Here is a 25,559-nt window from a genome sequence, read left to right on the forward strand (position 1 = left end):
GGAAAGGAAAACGCTTTTGTAAATGAAATGTGGATTATAGCTTAAGAACTCCTATGAGTATTCATGGTAAACAGGATTCAGCTGGAACAAGTGGCTATAAAGTCTGTTCCCACTCTGTGGTTTTATGAAGATTCATTGATTTCCTGCAGTTTATTTCAGGTATAAAACATGTGAACTCGGATTTCTCAGAGATAGATTTCCCTGATTTTAGCATTATCTCTGTCCATGGCTTCCCTCTCCTGTGGAACTCTCCACTTTGGGCCCAGTCATCTCACGTTAGGTGAAAGCAAACAAATAAAGGCGTCATTCAGTCAATCCACTCGATGGCTAGTTAATAGATCACATAGAAGGAAGGGGCAAGGAAGGAGGAACAGGAGACTGATAGTGCTGTTCTTTCTGCAGGGCATTTGAAGTCCGGGAACAGAAACTGGACAAGTGATTTTAGGAAGCAATCTTGTTTGAAAGATGATTAGACTCTAGGAAGGGGTGAAATATGACCATTGTGCATCCCACAGATATCCTCAGAATATGATGAAAGCCAATTTCTACCCTTTCCCATTTAGCTTGGTCCACAAACTACACGGTTCAGGAGGATTAGCAAAATGCCAGCCAGGAGGTAAGCATTGTCTGAAAAGCCTGTTGCCCGTGGAGCTTGTGAACCACAAAACATCAATATTGACATCAGCTGGAGGAGATCTGACGGGAATCAGGCATGGCATGACTGCAGGCTGCGTAGGGGCTAGGCACTCTATCTGCAGACCCTGGAGCTCGCCCGGATCAGAGGATGACTTCCATCTGTTCTCCACACCCACCGGGGCAGAACAAAAAGGATGGGGTTATAATCCAGCAGGAGGTATATGGGTTAGTTGAGCTCCAGAGGTCCCTTTAAGCTCTAATTCAATGAACACTGTCTTTCTTATCTCTGAGAAGAGGTAGCATTTTAAAAAACTGAGTTTGCTTTTGAAAAAAATTATACTTGTGAAGTATTTGTTGAAACTTCATAAATATCTGTGCTTTAAAAAATATTTTAACTGCAGTTAAATGTTCAGATTTACTAGAGAGTTGCTGCAAAACTTCAGAGCTTTATTTACATAATCTTTCTCTTTACAGATTCCTTCTTTCTTCCACTGAATTTTGAGGAGGAAAATAAGTCATTTCTCCTCCAAGAAGTCCCTCTGCTTCCAGCAGTCTGCTATGGTTTTTAGTGGCAATCCTAAATGTCAGAAGGCAGGGTGAAACCTGTCGTGGAAGCTTCAAGGTAGGATCTTTTGATACTTAGCTAGCAAGGTCTTGTGTTGTTTAGCCATGTATAGTATCTAGAGGATTGCTACTATTCTCCCTTTCCTGTGAATACGTATATTCACATCTCTACCTCACTGAGCTCTCCTAATTCCAACGCATTAACAATTTTTCAGACTGGGTGCGGTGTCTCATGCCTGTAATCCCAGCACTTTGGAAGGCCGAGGTGGGTGGATCACCTGAGGTCGGGAGTTCGAGACCAGCCTGGCCAACATGGTGAAACCTCGTCTCTACTAAAAATACAAATTTAGCTGGGTGTGCTGGGGCATGCCTGTAATCCCAGCTACTCGGGAGGCTGAATCAGGAGAATAGCTTGAACCTGGGAAGTGGAGGTTGCAGTGAGCTGAGATCGTGCCATTGCACTCCAGCCTGGGTAACAAGAGTAAAACTCCATCTCAAAAAAAAAGGAAACAATTTTACTTACAGAAAAATGGCAAACACCGTACAAAGATTTTTTCCTAGAACCATTAGAGAGTAAATTGTTGACCTGATGTCTCATAATCCCTAAACACTTTAGTCCAAGGGCATATTCTTACATAACCACAATACAAGTATGCAAATCAGGAGATCAAAATTGATATTTTACTACCATGTAACTCTCAGATTCCATTCAAGATGTGCCAACTGTCACAACGATATCCTTCACAGAAAAAAATCTGGTTCACAATCAAGTGTTTCCATTAGTTGTTATTTAAGTTGCCTTCACTTTGGAATGGGTTTGTCTTTCCTTGACTTTCGTTACTTTGACAATTTTGAAGATTACAGATTTGTTTTTAATAGAATGGCTGTCATTTTGTTACCTCATGATTAGATTCACAGTATGAATTTTTGGCAGGAATGCCACCAAAGGGATGTTGGTTCTCATTGTATCCTATCAGATGGAATGTAATTTTGGTTTGTCTGATGAGCTGATGTTAACTTAGATCATGCAATTAAAGTCACAACTTCCAGTCTTATCTGTATTTACCTCTTCCCCTTTTAAATCAATAAATGCTTTATGGGGAGATACTTTAAGCTACATAAATATCTTGTTCCATATCTAACTTCCTGTTTATTTCAGTGTGGACTCTTGGATTCCTACTTCATTCAATGGATTATAATGTTACTATATTTATTTTGATACTCAAATGACAGTGGGATCCCCTTGAAGGTGGTTCCCATGTCCTTTTCACATGTCCTCACCATTTGTTTAGTACTTTCTTACTTCCTGGCACAAGAAGATGTTCTAGGCTCATCTGGTCCTTTTTCTGCCCCAGCCCTGGAATCAGTCATTTCTCTAAGGACCCCAGTTCCTTTTAATGGCAAATGGTACTTAGAAACTAAACTTTGGTTGCTAGGTGTGCATATTGCTATTGGGGTGTTGCTGCTCCCAGTTCTCTCGGGCCTTTCAAGCCCTTTCTTTATAGTTTAAGAAAATTACCCATTTGTCACTTGTGTTGCAAGTAGCTTTTCTCAGTGTGAAGTTTTTGTTTTGACTTTATTTATGATGATTTTTTTCCTGTTCAGAAATAATTGGTCATTTTGCAGCCCAGTTTGCCCACCATTCTTGTTTTGCTTCTGGGATTAATTTATTAGCCATTCCACACTTCAGAGTTAAAACATTTTCCCAATGTTTTCTTCTAATTCTTTCCTAGAAAAATATTTTTTAAAAAGTCTTAAAGTGCACATACTTCTATGTTGGTGAAGAAAAAAATTGGGTTTCATTTAGAGAGCAAGCTCAGTGCCACAGACTGATTCACTGTCTGAGGAAAACCAAAGACAGATCCAAGTTTTTGGATATGTAAGCATTTTGTGAACAGTTCTAGGAGCTCCTTATCCAAACTAGTGGTTTTCTTACCCTGGTTGACAATTATCACGATCTTAGGAAATTTTCTCAGACATGCTGGTACCCAGTATCCACCACACAAAGCAATTGAATCAGAACCTCTAGGGATTGCTGGGTAAGGGCTTTTTTTAAGTGCTACAGGTGATCCTAATGTGCTGCCAAGACTGAGAACCACTCATCTAATTATACATCCTCACACTTGTCTAATGTACATACTCACACATGAGTAACTGTTTCCTTCAGACTAAGCAATTCCTTTTTGGTTATTTCCTTTCTTGGTTATCTTCTTTTAAAACATATTTTTTTCCAAAGATTTAATATATCAAGTTTCTAATAATTTAGACTAGTGAGTTTAGCAGACTTTTAAAATGAGACACAAGCATTATAGTTATGCATGTGTGGAAACTATGCATGCAGCACACCCACTGTCCTGCACTGGTTGTACACAGAAGGCAGCAGCTACCTAGGTAAAGGTGATATGGGTGGAAATGTTAATAGGAAGAAGCTTTGCCTTCAGAATAATCTCAAGGGGAACCCTGAACAATACATTTGGAATTTTTGAAAACAAGAGCAAGCTGCAAGTTACGTGATGTTAAAAATATGACCCATTATCTGAGTGATTATGAGCAAGTTACTTTACTTTGAAGAGCCTCAGTTTCCTTATTCACAAAAATGAAGCTGATATTAATACCTCTCTCATGAGATTGTTGTGAGAATTACATCAGATTGCAAAGGTAAAGCCCTTTACACGTACCTCACATAGAAAATACTCAGTAAGTGGTTGCCTTTAAGTAAAGAATAGCTACTCTCACTCCTAGCCAGTACCACTTCTAACATATAACTTTTTCTGCATAAACCAAATTGCACTTTGGCTTAAATTTGCTTCTTGAGTGGCCTGTATATAATATTCAGTAGTATCACTATTTAATATTAATCTTAGAATAAGAGTTTTGAGCTGAGACAGTTTTTTTTTTTGGTAATGAGTATGCATTTGTGATTTCTAAGAAATTTCAGTAAAGGGAAAAAATACATTTAAAATAGGTTGAATAAATTTTTCATTCTAATTGTTGGAATTATTTGGGGGTGACGAATGAGTCCAAAATTATAAAAATTGCTAAAATTGTTTATTGCATTAAAGTTCTAGTGCTGTAACTCTTGTATTATCATGTGTATGTATCATACATTCTGGAAAAAGTAATGTCAGAACATGAGGCAATCATGGATGTTACTGAACATGGATATTTATTATGGCATTTAAATTAATATTACAAATAAAATATTAGGTGACCTTATTTTACCTGATGTATTTTAAGAGTCAAGCAACCTTGTGACAGTTTGAAATAATAGACAAAGCATCTCAGAAATAGGCTCAGAATTATGTAGCCTGAGGCACGCACAATTTCCTATGGTGTCAAGTAAAATGAATATGAAGTACATCCTTAATAAGTAGAAACAAAAACTGATAGCCCTTACAAAGGGGGAATTCTCTTAAGCTTTATATATATATATGAAAAATCTATCAACATAGTTCTTTTATTTAAAGGAAATTGATGGTTTAAGTAAACTGTATTTATATAGCCATCAATTCTCCTTATAAAGATCTTCCACAGGGAAATTTTTGCACCTGTTAATCGGTTCCAAGACACAGTCAGTTGACAGAGTTTATATTGATGCCTAAATCAGGCCACAGGTTGGAGGGGTTGGGAGAATACTTGCTTCCAGCCAATAAATTTTTATTAAGCCTCCAGAATGAATTAGCTCTATATTAGGGACTGAGATAACTATGGGCTTGTATAATATAATAAAGGATATGTGAAATATTAGGTAATGATAACTTTTTTTTTTTCTAAAGAGAGAGATTTATTTGGATTGAAGTAGTCAAGGAAAGCTTTGTAAGATAGGACCTGACTTGGAACCTAAAGTTTCCGGACAGATGGAAGTGGAGGAAAGAGAAAGAAAGCATTCCAGGAAGATCAATGTGTAGGTGTAAACTTAGAGGTTAGAATAAGCAAGTAGTGTGTGGGGGCTATATTCATTTGTTTTTGCTATGTAACAAATCATCTCCCAACATAGTGACTGAAAACAAAGGCCATTTGCCATTGTCCATTATTGTAAGATTGGATGGGTGATTCTGCTGATCTGGGCCAGGATCTGTGGATGTCAGTTGGACTTGCTATCAGTTGGGATGCAGTTAGCTGGAAGGTCAGGCAGGGGTGGGCTGGTCCGGAGTAACTCACATGTTAGGCTCGTTGGCTGGTTGTTGGTTGGTTGTTGGCCGAAGTGCCTCAGCTCACCTCTGTTTATTCTCTCATCTTCCAGTTGCCTGGTATGTGCTTGTTCTCCTCACATGGTAGGGATACAAGGGAGCAAGAGCAGAAGTGTTCCAAAGTCTCCTGAGGCATACCTGGCACACTATCACTTTTTGCTAAATTCTATTAGTGAAAGCATATCACAAGGCCAGCCTGGATTCCAGCGGTAGAGACTTAAATGGGAGGAGCTGCAAAGTCACATCATGAAGGATACAGGGAAGGCTACTTTCACAATCTTCCACATGGGCCATCTCACTGAAGTATGGAGGATATGAAAAAAAATACAGCAATTCTCGAGGAAGATTAGTTTGGCAATAGTCCACAGAGATATGAGAATTCATGGAAGAGACTGAAATTAAGGAGATATCAGGGTCTGCACCAGTAAACCTGGTGAGAGGTATTAGGACCATGACAAGGATGGAGGCAGTACTCTAAGAATTTTTGTTGTTTTGTTAAAAGTAACTACCACATAAATGGTTTCATCCCTTTGGAAATATTTGGGAGCATTTTTGAATTGATCTTGGCTCACAGTCATATGTTTCTGAACTGTGTATTTTCCTGTCTGTATCTTTGGGCTGCAGCCTGTCCGGGGTCTTTGGTTGATCATGAGCACATAACATTGTGCTGACTCCCCCAAACAGTACCATATATCCAGCAAATCTGCTGGTGTGAGCACTTTGGGTACACATTCATCAGCATTCAGCTGTTCAACAACCGAAAGATTTTTTTATGGTGTTTGCACTCTCCTGAGTGGAAAGAGTTTCCCAGGAGATTTGAAACAATATTCCAGTCTTGGTTTCTTGGATCCTGTCTGCAACTTCAAGAATTGGTATTCAAATACTGAAACTGTTAAGTAACTTGTTTCATTCCTTTGTTGATGGGACTGTCCCAGCATGATGTTATCAGCTATGAGGTGCTAGATATCATCCTGAATTAACATTAACTCTACTTAGAGCAATAAATGATAGTGTTACTGCTTTTGGAAGCTGCAGATATCACTTCAGGTTAAAAAGGGGAAGTGTATTTATAAAAATCCTAAGACTTATGGAACAAGTAACTTTCACAAGAATTAAACAAAATAAAGACCATACTGATTTTTAAAAGTATTTTATATTTCTTCAGGAAGTCTGAAGAAAAATCTAATAATTGAGTTAGGTCTTAAAGAGATCTTAAGAGGTCACTCTGAGAACACCTGTCTTAGAAGAGAAAAATTAGCTAATACCAAGTAAAGATTTCAGATACTCATCATACTTTCCAAATTGATTAAAAAATTTATTGCTTTAATAACTCAAAGTTCAATTGTTATTACCTACCCTGATATTCTTTTCAAATGGCCACATTGTTTTGTTCTAATGATTTTGCTTTTCCAAAGACCCTAAATCTTATATGCAAAATTTAATTGCTTCCCATGAAGGAAAGAGGAGATGATGGAAATGCCTAGTGTGGGGCTCCAGAAAAACAATGCATTTATCTCTATTTCTGTCTGTTGAGATGTTTTAAGGTTAATAATTGGGAATTGCTCATTTTAAAGCCACATTGCATTAAAAAAAAGACACATGCTTCCTGCTGATAGGATTTTCAGACTGCCTAGGATTTATTATAATTTTGTGAGAGAAAAATCTTAATAGCTCAGTGATCAAATACATTATAAAATAATTTTATAAAACCAAAGTGTTTATAATTTTTCTAATTGTTCCTTGTAAATTTCACTTTCCCCTCTTGTACAGTTATGCTATCAGGATTTAGAATTTTAAATTGCATCTTTCATTCATTTTACAACAGTATGATGAACGTTTTATCTTCCCTGGGAATTATTATTTCCAGAGGTAATAAGAACAGTCATCTGTTATATGGTCTGCATTTCTTGAGTTGTTTTCTGTGCTTTTTGTTGTCAGCTTAGCAAAATTAATTAGATTAATTCCCTAAATTTTAGAGAATATTATTAGATATCAATTAAGCATTTATAAATGGTAATTTTAGATAGTAGTTTTATAGACTAATATTAAAAGAAAGTAAACTTACCTAGATTCATATATTTTAATGCTTAGTCTTTATCATACACCCCAAATTTTATGAATATTTTCATTGTTTTTTGTAGGCATCTAGTAAAAAGTTGCTTGTATGTATTTTGAATAAAATTTTAGCTGACCTTCTTGTTTGTTTATCTATATTTTCAAATAGATCTAGGTACTAGTATATCCTCCAAAAAATTAAAACCACACACACATACATGCCTAAAACAGATTGGTTGCTGATTCTAAATGCCTTGCTAGATGTCCACTTATTTTATGCTTTTATTATTTTTAAAAAGTTATTCTTCAAAATAATGTTTAAAAGCCAACATGCACACAGTTTAACCAGTAAGTAAAATGATATACCCTGCCCCACTTCTCAGCATCCAGTCTTACTCAACAGGGATACCAACTCAGCTCTTTTTAAGTCTTTGGTAGATAACGTTTCCCAGGCTCCTTTGCAATTATTTGCAGCCAAGTTATTGAGTTTAGGCCAGTGGAATATGAGCAAAAGTGATGCAAGCCACTTCCAGGCCCATCAAAAATTTCCCCGATATTACTCCCAATTTCCCGCGAATGGAGGGGACTCAGGGACCTAAAATAATGGATCCTTGAATCACTGTTTGGAGGAGAGTTGGTCTCAAGAGTTGCTGTTGGACTGATGCATAAATGATAAACTTATTGTGCCAAAACACAGAGATTTAGGGATTTTTTTATAGCAGTTAGCCCACCCTGACTAATAGATATTTCTTGATCTACTGCCTTTTTTTGGTTTGTTTACTGTATATCCTCTAGTAGCTTGCCAAAAAAATAGAAAGATACATGGTAGGTAATGTTTCTAAATAATTACATTTTTCAAAATGTCTTTTTAAAATTCTCACACTTGATGCAATAATTTGACTGTTTGAAATACTGTTTTCTTCAAAATTTCAAAGACATTTCTTTAAGCTTTCAATATTGCTTTTTTCTTTCCCTTTGTTTTCTCTGCAATCTCTTTCTAGAAATCCTTTTACTCCTATCTGGAACCTCTGGGCCTAATCAGCTTGTCTTATTTTTCTTGCTTTTAATCTATTTGTCTTTTGGTTCAACTTTCCTTATCTCTCTACCATCTTTAGCTCCCAACTCTTCTACAGAATTATTTCTGCTGTATTATTTTTAATTTCCAAGAACTATTTTTATCTTCTGATTATTTCCCTTCATCTTTTTCATGGATACAATACACAATATCTTTTCTCTCCTCTCTCAAAGTGTTAGTGGTAATTTTTAAAAAACTTTTTTTTCTGCTTTCTTTATGTGCTCTAGATTTAGTTCTTGTTTCTTTCTTTTTCTCACATCGGAGAATTTCCTCATATACCTAGTGGTCCTTGGATGTTTCTTCATATTTAAGAGTGAAACTGTGAAAAGCTGACTAGTTTTTAATCAGCTTTTGTTTCTTAAATATTTGGCAGATTTTTCTAAGGGACTTAAATACTGGCATATTTTTCTATGGGTCTTCAAACAGTATTGGTGATCAGGGTATATTCAACATGCTTGGATGCCAGATTGTTTTCCCTGTAATGTTTCAGCCATTTTTATTCCACCAGAAAGAGCAAGTCATTCCTAGTATGTGACTTTTTTGCCTCTGCTATTATGCAAGAAAATTCAAAACCAGTTTCTAAAAATTTATCATCAAATTTAAAACAATGTTGTCCCAGGTTGAGTATTGCATGTCTTTAAATGTAGTCAAAAAAGAGTAGAGGCTTGCTTCATGGTGATGCTTTGTTTTAAAAAGTCTTGCCAATCATGATGGCTTCACTAATATCCTAAGAAACAAAACACATTCATGTGGAAACAAGATATAGGTAATTTTAAAAAATCATAGCCAGCTTCATTGCTAATATTAGTAGATGTAAATTCATAGTTCACAAAGTCTTATTCATAATTTTGATTTATTTTGACCAACTTAGAGTCAGATCTTGGAATCACTGTTTTGACTTCCCTATGTGAAGGGAGTAGTGGAAATGTTTTCACTGCTACTTTATTGTTCACTTGTGTTTATATCCCTAGTGTTACTTTTGATCAGTGGTTTGTTTGTAGGATCCTTTTAAGCTAATTGTTCATTTTATGAATGTCAGTTAATGCTAGATAATATAATATCCCTTAAACAATGTTATAACTGCAATATGTGGCTATAAGTTGAAATTTGACAGGAGAAAAAGTGCCACTGTCAATGCCTCTGAGTTCCAGAATGTCACACTGCCTTCAAAATTCCTTTCATATTATACCTCTCAAGCATCCACTAGACAGAGCAGGTGAAGGTGCCAGAGTTGTTCTCTACATTACATTAGCAAAGTTTAATTTCCTACTTTTTCTATAAGGCAGTTTTTATAAAAATTACAAGTTCTAATATTTTCTTCCATCACTCCTATGGAATGTTTTCACGTCTGCTCTGGAGACGAGTCCACTCTAAACCATTGCTCTTCATGGTATGGTCCACATACCAGCTGATTGAGCATCCTTCAGAAGACTCTTAGAAATGCAATATTCAGGCCCCTCCCCAAACCCACACGTTAAAGTGTCAGAAACACTGAACTAGAATAAACTTCTGTCCCAGGTGGTAGAAGCCTGGATGTTGGCATTCTGAACATAGGGTCGGGGCTTGAAGATTCACCTTTCTTGTGCAGTCTTCCTTTTAATGCCCTTGCTTTCAGCTCTATGACTCACTCTCAGCAGAGGCTCTGTCCAGTGTTTCCCAAACCACTACTTTTTCCTGGTCAATTTCTTCAGAAATGGAATTTGCATAGAGGCATCATGGTTTTTTTAACCTCAGTGCCTTCACACAGACTTTTTCTGCTTTCCTCTGCCTGCCTTTTTTTCTCCCTCCTTCTCTCCTTCACATTGCCAACCCCTATTTGTCCTTTCAAGACCCAGTTCAAGTGGCAGGTCTCAGGAACATTTTCTCTGGCCTGACTCCCTCACCATCCCTTAACAACACAAACTCGTGAACAACAGAAAGGCCTCTTTGGGGGCACTTATATTACCCCATGTTTACCTCTATCTTTTCATAGGACTTAGTAACTGCTACTTTATCTCTATCTTTAACTAAACTGCAAGCATTTAATGGCCTTTACTTCCCCAATACTCAGCACAAGGCCTGGCACATATAGGAAGTTCTCACTAAATATCTGTCAAATAAAAGGGTGTGTCTGGGGCCCAGTGCAGTGGCTCACACCTGTAATTGTAGCGCTTTGGGAGGCCAAGGCAAGCAGATCACTTTAGGTCAAGAGTTCAAGACCACTCTGGCCAACATGGTGAAACTCCATCTCTACTAAAAACACAAAAATTAGCCAGGTGTGGTGGCACACACCTATAGTCCCAGCTACTCAGGAGGCTGAGGCAGGAGAATCACTTGAATCTAGGAAATGGAGGTTGCGGTGAGCCGAGATTGTGTCACTGCACTCCAACTTGGGCGACAGAGAGAGACCCCTTCTCAAAAAAAAAAAAAAAGAAATGTGTCTGAACCAATGTGGAACAGCTCTCTTCATCTACAGTTGAAGCACAAATATCCTATAAAAGTGTCTTCATTTATGTCCCAGCAGTATGGAGCATTTATCCAGCCTTCTTTTGCTCTGGGCAGCATTTCTACCATCTCTGGTTTCTGATTTGCTATCTCTTATCTACAGTTGCTCTCTCAGCTTGAACCTTTTGGATTGAAGCCAGATAAGGGCTGGGTGCAGTGGCTCACGCTTGTAATCCCAGCACTTTGGGAGGCCAGGTGGGTGGATCATGAGGTCAAGAGATCGAGACCATCCTGGCCAACACGGTGACACCCCATCTCTACTAACAATACAAAAAATTGGCCGGGTGTGGTGGCACGTGCCTGTAATCCCAGCTATTCGGGAGCCTGAGGCAGGAGAATCACTTGAACCCGGGAGGTGGAGGTTGCAGTGAGCTGAGTTCGCAATGGTTTAGAGTGGACTCGTCTCCAGAGCAGACGTGAAAACATTCCATAGGAGTGATGGAAGAAAATATTAGAACTTGTAATTTTTATAAAAACTGCCTTATAGAAAAAGTAGGAAATTAAACTTTGCTAATGTAATGTAGAGAACATTACATGTAATGTAATGTAGAGAACTCTAGCCTGGGCAAAAAGATCAAAGCTCCGTCTCAAAAAAAAAAAAGTCATATGTAGAAAGCTGAAACTGGATCCCTTCCTTACACCTTATACCTTATACAAAAATTAATTTGAGATGGATTAAAGACTTAAATGTTAGACCTAAAACCATAAAAACCCTAGAAGAAAACCTAGGCAATACCATTCAGGAGATAGGCATGGGCAAAGACTTCATGACTAAAACACCAAAAGCAATGGCAACAAAAGCCAAAATTGACAAATGGGATCTAATTAAACTAAAGAGCTTCTGCACAGCAAAAGAAACTATCATCAGAGTGAACAGGCAACCTACAGAATGGGAGAAAATTTTTGCAATCTACCCATCTGACAAAGGGCTAATATCCAGAATCTACAAAGAGCTTAAACAAATTTACAAGAAAAAACCCCATCAAAAAGTGGGCAAAGGATATGAACATACACTTCTCAAAAGAAGACATTTATGCAGCCAACAGACACATGAAAAAATGCTCATCATCACTGATGATCAGAGAAATGCAAATCAAAACCAAAATGAGATACCATCTCACACCAGTTAGAATGACAATCATTTAAATGTCAGGAAACAACAGATACTGGAGAGGATGTGGAGAAATAAGAACACTTTTACACTGTTGGTGGGACTGTAAACTAGTTCAACCATGGTGGAAGACGGTGTGGTGATTCCTCAAGGATCTGGAGCTAGAAATACCATTTGACCCAGCGATCCCATTACTGGGTGTATACCCAAAGGATTATAAATCATGCTGCTATAAAGACACGTACACATATGTTTATTGCAGCACTATTCACAATAGCAAAGACTTGGAACCAACCCAAATGTCCATTAATGATAGACTGGATTAAGAAAATGTGGCACATATACACCATGGAATACTATGCAGCCATAAGAAAAGATGAGTTCATGTCCTTTGCAGGGACATGGATGAAGCTGAAAACCATCATTCTGAGCAAATTATCACAGGACAGAAAAGCAAACACTGCATGTTCTTACTCATAGGTGGGAATTGAACAATGAGAACGCTTGGACACAGGGCAGGGAACATCACACACTGGGGCCTGTTGTGGGGTGGGGGGCGGGGGGAGGGATAGCATTGGAAGAAATACCTAATGTAAATGATGGGTTGATGGGTGCAGCGGGCCAGCATGGCACATGTATACCTATGTAATGAGCCTGCACATTGTGCACATGTACCCTAGAACTTAAAGTATAATAATAAAAAAAATAAAAACCAAAAAAAAGAAGCCAGTTAAGCTGCCTACCTTTCTTTTCCACATTGACCCTGTATGCTAATTCCTGACATAATTTCAGCACCAAAGAGCATACTTTTGTCATTTCAAGGATGTAGTAAAAATGAAATCATAAATGTTACCTTGGAGAACTGGCTTTTTTACTCAGCATAATTCTCTAGAGGTTCATCTAGTTATTACACATATCAATAGCTTGTTCCTTTTTGTTGCTGAGTAGTAGTCTTTGGTATGAATGCACCATATGTTTAACTCTTCATCCATTGAAGGACATCCCCTCTCCTCCTCTCCTCCTCCCCTCCCCTCCTTCTCCCCTCCCCTCCTTCTCCCCTCCCCCTCCCCTTCCCTTTCCCTTCCCCTTGCCCCCTCCCCACTCTTCTACTCTTCTTTCTTTTTCTTTTTCTTTCTTTCTTTCAGGCTATTTTTCAAAGTGACTGTATCATTTTACATTTTCATCAACAATATGCAAGTGATTCCATTTTTTCATATTCTTTCTAGCATTTGGTGTTGTCACTATTATTTATTTTAGCCAATTTGATAGATGCATAGTGATATCTAATTGTGGTTTTAACTTGCATTTCTCTGATGGCTAATAATGTTGAACATCTTTTCATGTGTTTACTTACTCTCTGTGTGTTCTCTCCAGTGAAATGTCTCTCCATGTATTTTGCCAATGTTCTGATAGTATTTTTTTTTTTTTACTGTTTAGTTTTGAGAGTTCTTTATATATTCTAGATACAAGCTCTTTGTCAGATATGTGGTTTGCCAGTCTGTGACCAGTCTTTTCATCTTTTAATAAGGCTTTTCACCAAGTAAATATTTTAAAATTTGGGTAATGTTCAATTTATCAAATTTTTTTATGCATTATGCTTTTGGTGTCAGGTCCAAGGAGTCTTTGTATAGCCCTAATTACTGAAGATTTTGTTTTTTATTAAAAGTTTTGTCATTTCACATCTTAAATTTAAATCTATTATTCATTTCAAGTTAATTGTTCGAATAAGATATAAGACTTAGGCCAAGTTTCTTCATGTTTTCTTGAACTTATGGCTGTCCATTTGATACAGTAGTTTGTTAAATGGGTCATCTTTCTTCCACTGAATTGCTTTTACACCTTCGTCAAAATCTTTTGGGCATATGTATTAGTCTGTTCCTGCACTGCTGTAAAGAAATACCTGAGACCGGGTCACTTATAAAGAAAAGAAGTTTCATTGGTTCATGGTTCTGCAGACTGTATAGGAAGCATGGCTGGGGAGTCCTCAGGAAACTTTCAGTTATGGTGGAAGGTGAAGGGGAAGCAGCACAATTTCACATGGCCAGAGCAGGAGGAATTGGGGGTGGGGGGACGCACATGCTAAACACTGTTAAACAATCAGATCTTATGATGACTTACTATCACAAGAACAGCACCAAAGGGGAAATACACCCCTATAATACAATCACCTCCCACTAGGCCCCACTTCCAACCTGAGGATGACAATTTGACATGAGATTTGGGCAGGGACACAGACCCAAACCATATCAGCATAATTGTGTGAATTTATTTCTGGATTCTCTATTCTGTTCCATTGATCTATTTTCTATCCCTCCATTAAGACCACAGAGTCTTGATTAATGTAGCTATATAATAAGTCTTAAAACAGAACTGATTCTTTCTGTTTTATTCTTTTTTCAAAATTACTTTAGCTATTCTAGTTCCTTTGCATTTTCATGTAAAATTTAGACTGATCTTATGCTATTTATCTACCAAAAACCTTGCTGAATTGTGTGAAACCTGCATATCCATTTGGGGAGAAGCAATATATTTACTATTTTGACTCTTCCAATCCATGAACATTGTATGTCTCTTCATTTATTTATATCATTGATGTCTTACATCAGCACTGTGTGGTTTTTAGTATACAAATCAGGTACATGTCTTGTTAGATTTACACCTAAGTAATTTTTAAAAGCTATTGTAGAAGTATCAGGTTTTAAATTTCAGTATCAATTACTAGTATATAGAAATATAATTAATTTTTACATGTAGATCTTGTATCCTGACACATTGCTAATTTCACTTATTAGTTCTAGATTTTTTCTTTTGTAGAATTTGAAATTGTCTTTCTTCTGTAATAAGGACCATTTTATTTCTTCTTTTCAGATCTGTATGCCTTTTATTTCCTTTTCTTGCCTTATTACACTGGCTAGAAATTCCAGTTTTATGTCAAACAAGGGTAGTAAAAGTAGATCCTTGCAATTTAACATTAAGTATAATGTTAGTTGTAGGTTTCTTTTGTAGATGCTCTTTATGAAGTTGAGTAAATTCCCCTCTACTTCTATTTTTCTGAGAGTTTTAATCATGAATGGGCATTGAATTTTGTCAATAAGTTGGTCTGCCTTGATTTATTTCATTGGATTATGTCAAATTGATTACATTGAATGATTTTCAAATATTGAATCAGCCTTGCATCCCCGGAATAAATCTCTTTTACTTATCATGTATAATTCTCTTTTATATGTTGCTAAATTCTACTTGCTAATATTTTTTCTTAAATTTTTTTTGCATCTGTGTTCATGAGAGATATTGGTCTTCAGATTTCTTATTCTGCACTGTCTTTGTCTAGATTTGGTATATAGAGTAATACTAGCTTCATAAAATGAACTGGGAATCTTGTCTTCTAGATTTTGGAAGATGTTGTATAGAATAGGTGTTAATTCTTTAAATGTTTGGTAGAATTCTCCAGTAGAACCAACCATCTGGGACTGAAGAATTCTTGTTTGGTGGTGTTTAAAATTATGGATTTAGTTTCTTTAACATTTATAGGTCTATTTCAAATTATCTATTTCATATTGGATGGATTATGGTAGTTTTCTCAAGGAAACTACCTTGAGAAAGGTTGAGCATCCCTCATCTGAAAATTTGTAATCTGAAATACCCCAAAATCTGAAACTTTTTGAGTACCAACTTGACACCACAGTGAAAAATTTCATGTCTGATACCTTTGCTTTGTGATGGTTCAATGTACACAACTTCGTTTCATGCAAAAATTATTTAAAATATTGTATAAAATTACCTTCAGGCTGTGTGTATAAGGTTTACATAAAAATAAATAAATTTGGTGTTTAGTCTTGGGTCTCATCCCCAAGATATTTCATTATGTATATGCAAATCTTCCAAAATTGGAAAAAGAAAATCTGAAACCCAAATTTCTGGTCTCAAGTATTTCAGTTAAGGTATACTCAATCCATATTCCCTTATTATCTTTTGTTATGTCTGGAGAGTTTTTAGTGATATCATTTGTTTCATTTCTGATATTGGTAATTTGTCTTCTCTCTCTTTTTCTTTGTTAATAATACTGGAGTTTTTTTTTTTTTTTTCATACCCCAGTTGCACCTGGAACACCAGTGAGACAGAGCCGTTCACTTCCCTGGAAAGGGGGCTAAAGCCAGAGAGCCAAGCAGTCTGGCTCAGCGGGTCCCACCCCCCACAGAGCCCAACAAGCTAAGATCCACTGGCTTGAAATTCTTGTTGCCAGCACAGCAGTCTGGGGTCAACCTGGGACGCTCGAGCTTGGGCTGGGGAGGGCCGTCCACCGTTGCTGAGGCTTGAGTAGGTGGTTTTACCCTCGCAGTGTAGAGGTTTGTCAATGTTCTTGATCTTTCCAAAGAACCAGCTCTTTGTTCCATTCATTTTCTATGTTGTTTTTCTGTTTTTAATTCCATTGACTTCTGCTTTTTATCATTTGCTTTCTTCCACCTGTTTTGGGTTTATTTTGTTCTTCTTTTATCAGGTCACTGAGACGGAATGTTATAGTATTGATTTCAGAATTTTCTCTTGATTCACTTATGCTTCTAGTGTTATAGATTTCCCTCTCATCACTGCTTTAGCTGTGCCACACAAATTTTGACATGTTGTATTTTCATTTTTATTCAGTCCAGCATATTTTGTGATTTCTTCATGCTTCTGACCTTTGTGATTTCTGATGGGCAATCTACTGTCATTTAAATTATTTTTCCCCCATTAGTGAGGTGTCATTTTTTCCTAGCTGCTTTCAAGATTTTTTCCTTGTCTATAGTTTTCAGAAGTTTAATCACTATGTCTTTTCACGCATTTCTTTGGGTTTTGTCCTGTTTGGGCTTTCCCCCAGCCTCTTGAATCTATAGACTTACATTTTCTGCCAAATTTGGGCAGTATTTAGTCACTATGTCTTTGAGTACTTTTTAAAGTATAAATTATTTCTTTTTAAAGTATTTAGAGAAACCTTATTTTTCTTCTCCTCCAGAACTAGGATGACACAAATGTTAGATCTTTTGTTATAGTTCACCATGTCTTTCAGGCTCTTTTCATTTTATTTTTTAGTTTATTTTCTCTCTGTTGTTTAGATTAGGTAATTTCTTTTTTTTTCTTTTTTTTTTTTTTTTTTTTTTGAGACAGAGTCTTTCTCTGTTGCCCAGGCTGGAGTGCAGTGGCGAGATCTCTGCTCACTGCAATCTGTGCCTCCTGGGTTCAATGATTCTTATGCCTCAGCTTACCTGCCACCACACCCAGCTAATTTTTTTCTATTTTTAGTAGAGATGGGGTTTCACCATGTTGGTCAGGCTGGTCTCGAACTCCTGAGCTCACGATCTGCCTGCCTCGGCCTCCCAAAGTGCTGAGATTACAGGCGTGAGCCACCATACCCGGCCAGATTAGGTAATTTCTTTTGCTCTGTCTTCCAGTTTACTGATTCTTTCTTTTGTCCCCTCCATTCTACTGTTGCACTCATTTTATTTCAGTTATTGTATTTTTAAGTTATAAAGTTCCCCTTTGGTTCCTTTTTACATTTTTTATTTCTTTTCTGGGACTTTCTATTTTTCATTTGTTTCGAGAGTGTTTATACTGTTTGTTGAAGTGTTTTTATGATGACTAATTTAAAATCTTTGTCAGGGGTAATATTTAACATCTCTGTCATCTCACTGTTGGCATTATTGTTAGTATTTTTAATTAAGTTTAAGGTCTTATTTTTATTTTTCATTTTTTTATGAGATGAGCTCTTGCACTCTCACCTAGACTGGAGTGCAGTAGTACAATCATGGCTCACTGTAGCCTCAATCACCTGGGCTCAAGCTATCCTTTTGTGTCAGCCTCCCAAGTAGCTAGGACTGCAGGTGCATGCCACCACACCTAATTTTTGTATTTTTATTTTTTTGTAGAGATAGGTTCTTGCTACATTGCTCAGGTCTTTGTGTTATGATGAGTGATTTTCAAATAAAATCTTAACCTTTTTATATTTTTTAAATGAGACTCTGGATCTTATCTAAGCATTTTACTTTAACTATCTTTCTCTGTCAGGAAAAGGGGAGGGAATCTCTTTGTTACTGCCAGGTGGAGGTAGAAGTCCAAGTTTCCCACCAGCCTCTTTTGACACCTGGGGAAAAGAGGTGCTTCACATTACTGCTGAAACTGTGGGACTTATGGTTCCCCCTGTGGTCTCTGTTGACACTGCAGTAGAGATGGCCTTATTATTACTAGTTAATGGTGAAAGCCCCCACTATCCTCTGGGCCTCTTCTGATACCACTCCAGCAGGGACAGGGAGTGGTGCCTCATTACCGCTGAATGGGGGTGGAACTACAGACTCTCAAATGGTTTCCAGTGTTACTATGAAGAGAGGGGATTTATAACCAGTCAGCAGGAATGGATGTCCTGGCTTGTTACTTGGCCTTCTCAAACAGCCCTCTGGTGGGGGTTTTGGGGTACCTAGCTATAGTGATGTGTGTGATTGAAAGTCTCAGCTCCTAAATCAGCCTTTGCAGGCACGAGTGAGGTTGGGGCCACAGTCTTAACTGTGGTGCTTCGCTCTTATTGTCTAAAAGCTTTCTGCCTTGCTAGACTGTCCTTTTTCTGTCTTTGGCTAGAGAGAGCAGATTTTTGTTGTGGCTTTTTTGTCTGTTTGAGACCACTGGCATTCCAATATTATTGGCTTCTTCAGCTCTAAGTCTGGGATATATGAGGCTAAAAGAAAATTTAGGAAACTCATCCCCATTTCTTTTCCTATGTCGCAAAATCTCTTGTTGGTCTGTCTTCTCTCTACCTTTCAGTATCTTCTTGTATTTGTTTTATGTGTAAAGCTCAGGGTTTTAAAATTGTGTTTAACAGGACAAATAGGAAAAATACATCTACTCTATTTTCCCAGAAGCAGAAATTCAACACATTCCATTTTAAGATGAGGAAACTAAAACCTTGGGTAAGGATCTGCAGCTACTAGTGGCATGACAGAATTAGAAACCTACTTTTGCAGCACCTCATTCAGTGCTCTCATCATTGTAACAGTGAAATTTGGGTATCTTCTTGATACTGAAAGGATGTGTACCTGTGATGATGTAACAAGAGACAGTGTCAAAAAAACACTGTAGGGACTGCCACTGACTCCCGGCAACTTTTTTTCTTTACTCTGTGAAGCAGTGTCATTCATCTGGGGTAATATCCAAGGTTCGTTGCCTCATACCAAGGAAATCAAGGACATGACACACCATAGTGAGCTCAAGAGTGGAAGTTTAATAGGCAAAAGAAAGAGAAGAGCTCTCTGTGCAGAGCAGGGTCCTGGAGAAAAATGGGTTGCCAGTTCCCTGGTGAAATGCATGGGGTTTTATAGATGAGCTTGAGGAGGCAGTGTCTAATTTACATAGGGCCCAAAAGATTGGTCAGACCAGGTGTGACATTTACATAGCACGTAAAGAAGCTGGCTGCTCCACGCTGATCTTTTATTATGCAGATGGGTTCTCTGCCTGGCCGGCGTCATGTTGCCTGTTCCTTTACTGTACAGGTGGTTGACAAAAGGAAAGATGGAGCCTCCATGTTGAACACGCCTGGCCCCCAGGTAGCCTTTTCCTATTGACACAGCTGCCGGAATTCACCCGTGCAAGCTTCCAGCTTGTTTATCTATGTCTGCAGCTCGATTTTACGGCTGTTCTTTGTTAGAAAAGAAATTATTTGGGGGCTGCTTTTTGTTAAAAGAGAAGCCTTACCAAGGACTCTCTTACCCTAACTGCCTAAATAATTTCTTTTTACTTCCTGTATCATCTGTACTCTTTAAGAACCTCTGCACTGTTTTAGCAGCCTCACCGTGTTGCCTGTCTCCAATGATGGGTCCAGAGTTTCCATATACGAGCAGTTTGGAGGCAGGAATGTGAATTTAAAGGAGAGCTGTGAACTTATAGCTATAGCCTAGCAAATGTTCTGTTTTTACTTAATTATATATTTATAGGAGGTAGAATGGGAGATGGCTGATGGAAATAGCTTGAAGTGTTAAATTGCCTCAAGTCATCCAACCACCTGCCTTATGTATTTTTAAAATTTTATTTTATTATGGCGAGAACACTTAATATGAAATCACCCTCTTAAATTTTTAAGTTGTATAATACAGTATTGTTGACTATAAGTACAATGTTATACAGCAGATTTCTAGAAATTCATCTTGTTTAACTGAAACTTTGTTTGTTGATTACTAATTTTCCATTCCCTCCATACCCCAGTCCCTGGAAACCACTGTTCTACTCTTTGATTCTATGAATTTAACTATTTTAGATACCTCATATAAGTGGAATCATGCAGTATTGTTTTTTTGTGCCCGAAATATTTCACTTAACATAATGTCTTCCAGGTTCATTGATGTTGTTGCAAGTGACAGGATATCCTTCTTTTTAAAGGCCAAATAATACTCCATTATATGTATATACCACATTTTCTTTATCCATTCAGACAGATTTGTTTTCACATCTTGGCTGTTGTAAATAGTGTGTCAATTAACATGGAAGTACTAATGTATCTTTGAGATCCTGATTTCAGTTATTTGGGACAAATGTTCCAATGTGGAATTGCTGGATGATATGATAAATATATTTTTAATTTTTTGAGGGACATCCATAGTGTTTTCCATTGCAGCTGTAGCATTCTGCAGTCCCAACAACAGTATGCGAGGGTTTCAACTTCCCCACATCCTTACCAACTCTTCTACAATTTTCCAATTTATATGGAACTACAAAAGACTATAGCTAACTAAATCAATCTTGAGAAAGAGGAACCAAGGTGGAGTCTTCACACTTTCTGATTTTAAATATATTACAAAGCTAAAGTAATCAAAACAGTGTAGTACTCAAGTAAAAGCAGACATATAAACCAATGGAACAAAATAGAGACTTCAGAAATAAATCCATACATATATGGTCAACTCTTCTTTGAAAAGGGTACCAAGAAGACACAGTAGGGAAAGAATAGTCTCTTTGAGACTAGTAAATGATGTGGGAAAACAAGATATCTGCATGCAAAAGAATGAAATAGGACCTTTATTTTGTGCTGTACACAAAAATCAACAGAAATGGATTAAAGACTTAAGTGTAAGACCTGAAACTATAAAACCCCTAAAGGACACATAGGAGAAAAGCTTCTTGACATTGGTCTCAAAAATGATTTCATGGAAACTATAGGCTGAATGTTTGTATTCCCAAATTTGTATGTTGAGACCTAATCCCCCCATGTGAGAGTATTTGGAGATGGGGCCTTTGGGAGGTGAGTAGGTCATAAAGATGGAGCCTTCATGAATGGGAATAGTGCCCCTGTGAAAGAGACCAGAGAGAGCTCTCACCCCTGTTGGTTATGTGAGGTTACATATGGAACACATGGAAGTAACAGTGGAAGATGGCCATCTATGAGGAAGTGGGCTGTACTAGATATTGAATCTGCTGGTACTTCCCAGTCTCCAGAACTGCTAGAAATAAATTACTGTTGTTTATAAGCAACTCAGACTGTGGTATTCTTTTTAATTTTTTTTTTTTTTTTTTTTTTTTTTTGAGACAGAGTCTCTGTCACCAGGCTGGAGTACAGTGGCGCCATCTCTGCTCACTGCAACCTCTGCCTCCTGGGTTCAAGCGATTCTCCTGCCTCAGCCTCCCTAGTAGCTGGGACTACAGGCATGCACCACCATACCCAGCTAACTTTGGTATTTTTAGTAGAGACGGGATTTCACCATGTTGGCCAGGATGGTCTTGATCTCTTGACCTCGTGATCCACCTGCCTCGACCTCCCAAAGTGCTGGGATTACAGGCACGAGCCACAGTGCCCAGCTTGTAGTATTTTGTTATAGCAGTCTGAGCATATTAAGACAATGGATAGGACACCAAAAAGCAAAGTCAACAAAAACAAAAATAAACAAGTAGGACTACATGGAACTAAAAAGCTTCTGCACAGCAAAGGAATCAACAGAGTGAAAAGCCAACCAATAGTATTGGAGAAAATATTTGCAAACCATATATCTGATATAAGGGGCTAATCTCCAAAATATTAAGGAACTCCTACATCTTAGTAGCAGAGAAACTAATAACATGATTTAAAAATGGGTTAAGGACTTGAATAGACATTTCTCCAAAGAGTACATACAAATGTCCAAAAGGCGTATGAAAAAATGCTCCTAATCACTAATCAAGAAGTATAAATCAAAACCTCAATGAGATATCACTTGTTTTGTTTTAAGCTATAATGATAACAATATGCTGATATGATAGCCTCTGTTAGTTTTAATTAATTAATTTAGGAGGAAGATGGGATATTTAGGTTAACATAAATTGGAGGTTATCTTTGACATCTGAAGATTAAAGAACACCTTAATGAGTAAATTTGCTTATTTTGCCCCTACTGTTGGCATCAGGTACACATCTATATCCACATAAAAGCAGAATCTGTCACTTCTGAGTTCCGCTTATCCTTGCATAAGTCTCAAGTATCAAAATTGATTTTTTAAAATGTTAATTTGAAAAACAGCAGAGGTAAGATTCAAGGATGCTTGCTCTTAGAAAAGGATTATTTATTAAAGGAAAGACTTGTCTTTTGAAAATTATTATCGTAATTATCACTAAGAACCCAATTCTATATTTCTTATTAAGGCAAAATCCCTATTAGGCTAACACAAGAAGGATGTTGATTGCAGTGGGATATCTGTCTGAGTGGGGCTAAGTAATCATCTTTGAAATGTCACTCAGAGGGAATTAACAGGGTAGAGGCTATTTTCTGGCAGATCTCAATACATTTTTTTTAAATCGTCAAGGATTTGATGTTGGCCTTGCATAGGTTATTATTTTGTATAACTCCAGAAGCAATATTTAGGACTCAAAAAATGATATTGGAACAAAGAAAATAGCATAGAAATCCAAGGAGCCACATCAACTCATTGACTATGTTGAGAGTCACTGAATCATGTACTCTTAAAGTCATTTGGTCCCAACTCACACTGGTGAGTAATTCTTTTCTGCAGTCACCTTGCTGCAGTGTTTTTCCATCTCATGCCAGGAAAATTGGAGACCTGCAATGACAGGCCATTTCAGTCTCTGTGTGCTGACTTCCTTGTCTTCATTTGTAGGCCTTGACTCTATTCCTCAGGGCCATGCAAGGGTTTTGTGAGTAAATAATGAAAATGCAGTTTAGCTTAAGTCATTTAAAAACATGAAAAACCTTAATACAATAGGCACTTGACATTTTGAAAGGTTACACGACAAAACTTTTAATATTCTCCAGACATGAAAATTTTGCTATAGAACATAATTTCTTCCCTAAAGTGTATCAAGTTCTCAAGTAGCAAACTACAGCCACCCACCACTGAGCTTCCAGATGCTAAGAAGTTAACTAGTTTTATTCACTCCCTAAGAATTTGGTAAAACACTTTATCTCTGTAATTTCCACAGCTTATTCATTTCTTCATTCCTTTACTCATTCTACAGAAATGTTTGAAGGCCTAGTCTGTGACAGGTACTGTACTAAGCTCTGGGTATTTTGGGGAATAAAACAAATTTAATCCTTGCCCTTAGAATGTTAACAGTCTAGAAAGAGTATCAAAACAAGAATAGAATAGACAAGTAAATAAATATAAATTATACTAAGTGCACTGAAGAAAACAAACACATAATACATAGTATTACATATTGCAGAGGAAGACCTCTATTTTTATTTTTTTGTTTAGAGATGAGGGTCTCACTATATTGTCCAGGCTAGGGTGCAGTGGCTATTCACAGTCACAGTCATCACGTGATATAGCTCAGATCTCCTCGACTCAAGCAATCCTACTGCTTCCGCCTCCTGAGTAGCTGGACTACGGGCATGAGCCACTGTAATGCCTAATGTTCTTGCCTAGCCACACCAAAGAATTGGTGTGGTGGCTGACCACGGCGAGTGATAGAGACACAGACTGAGGAGAGTGGGGCTGAGGAAATAGGCCCTGAGTATGGGGGCACTTGTGGGCCTTTGTCATTTGGGCAAAGCTTGCAGGCTTGGCACAGGACAGTATTGTCACAAAGGGCAAAGAAAGCCTGTACATAAGGGACTTCACTCCATTTACCTTCCTTTTTACAGAAAAGATCTAGTTGTAGAATGGTGTTATAATTAATACTTCCCTCAGGGGGCCAAGTTTCTCCATTTTGTAAGGAGTACTGTGGTCAGGCATTGGTACAGAAGAAAATCAGCCGCTTCTTTTTTAAGGTTTCAGGGTTGAATTTGTTCCAGTAATTCAGGATACATCTTAAGGGAGTGTCCAATTTTGAAGGTGTGATGCCCATCTGGAATTTTAAACACAGGGATGCCCGCACCCCTCGTTAGTCCTGGGACTTGTCTTCCCTTAAGGCATCCCCTAAGGGTCAGGTCCAATTGTGCTCAAAGCTCATGGGCACTTTTCCTGAGCTCTCCATCTACAGCGTTTAACCATGCTTACCAGCAGGATGGAAACTTCCCTTGCCCCTGCTGTGGGCCCATTGACCACTAAATGGAGCACAAGGACTGTTGGATTTATCGTGGTCCTTCTGCCAACACATCCTACCTGTTCCAGGGTGGCAAGGCTTGAGTCAGGGGCACCACTGATGCTTGCATGCTAAGGCCCAATTTATGTGGGCCTGGCCATAAAACCGTCTTTCAAGGAGAAATCTCTGAATTAGCCACAGGAGGCTTAGTAAGCTTAAAGAGGGTGGTGGATGTCCTCTAAGCCAGGGCTGAGAGAACAGCTGCTGTACTTTAGCCTTCTGTCCCCATTTGCCATCAAAGGAGTAAGCCCCCCTCTCAAGGCGGTACCAGTATCCTGTGTCCCAATTGACTATATTTTCTTCCATCCAATACCAATTATTGAATGGTTGAAACAACAATTCAACGGCTCTAAGACCTGTGCCTATGCACCACAGATTGTACTTCAGAGGCACCAAGGAAGGGGAAAATTTATCTGGGGAGCAATGGAGGAAATGCCCTAAGGCTTCTACTATCCACATGAAAATTACAGACCTGCCTTTAAATTGTCCTGATGTGGGGGACCATACACTATGGTGGGGAACTGGCCCTTCAAAATAGCCATCAAATGACGACACCTGCCTAAACCCTGGAGGGAACCATGAGCAGGGATCTTTTGGGCACCACCTGAAGAATTAAAGACTTCTAAATAGGGAATCTTGATCCTGCCTAGCGGGAATAACCTTGTTTATGAGATTAAGAAAGAGGTCTAACTGGCGGACATTAGGACCCAGGAGGCAGGAGTCAGAAGATGTGGCTGTCTCACGCTCAGTAACCTGTGCAGGGGGAGCCTCTGGCGGCGCCAGGGTCTCAACCAGGATATCTGGGAGACTAAGATGTCTGCTGAGCACTCCCGGGTGTACTTCAGGACCACCACAGAAAGCAAAAGAGTTGGAACTGGTTCCAGGCCAACCGGCCAACCAACGCTCCTAACCCCGAAGGGTC

The 25,559-nt window shown here is 38.0% G+C and overlaps 1 long non-coding RNA gene across 1 annotated transcript in view; it reads right to left on the reverse strand.

The window, feature by feature from the left end:
* Positions 1–25,559, reverse strand: part of LOC129011183 (uncharacterized) — a 47,545-nt gene that overhangs the window by 21,673 nt on the left and 313 nt on the right. The gene's annotated exons all lie outside the window — the stretch shown is intronic.

Source organism: Pongo pygmaeus, chromosome 14 (assembly GCF_028885625.2).
Source record: "Pongo pygmaeus isolate AG05252 chromosome 14, NHGRI_mPonPyg2-v2.0_pri, whole genome shotgun sequence".
In the NCBI taxonomy this organism is placed as follows: Eukaryota; Metazoa; Chordata; class Mammalia; order Primates; family Hominidae; genus Pongo; species Pongo pygmaeus.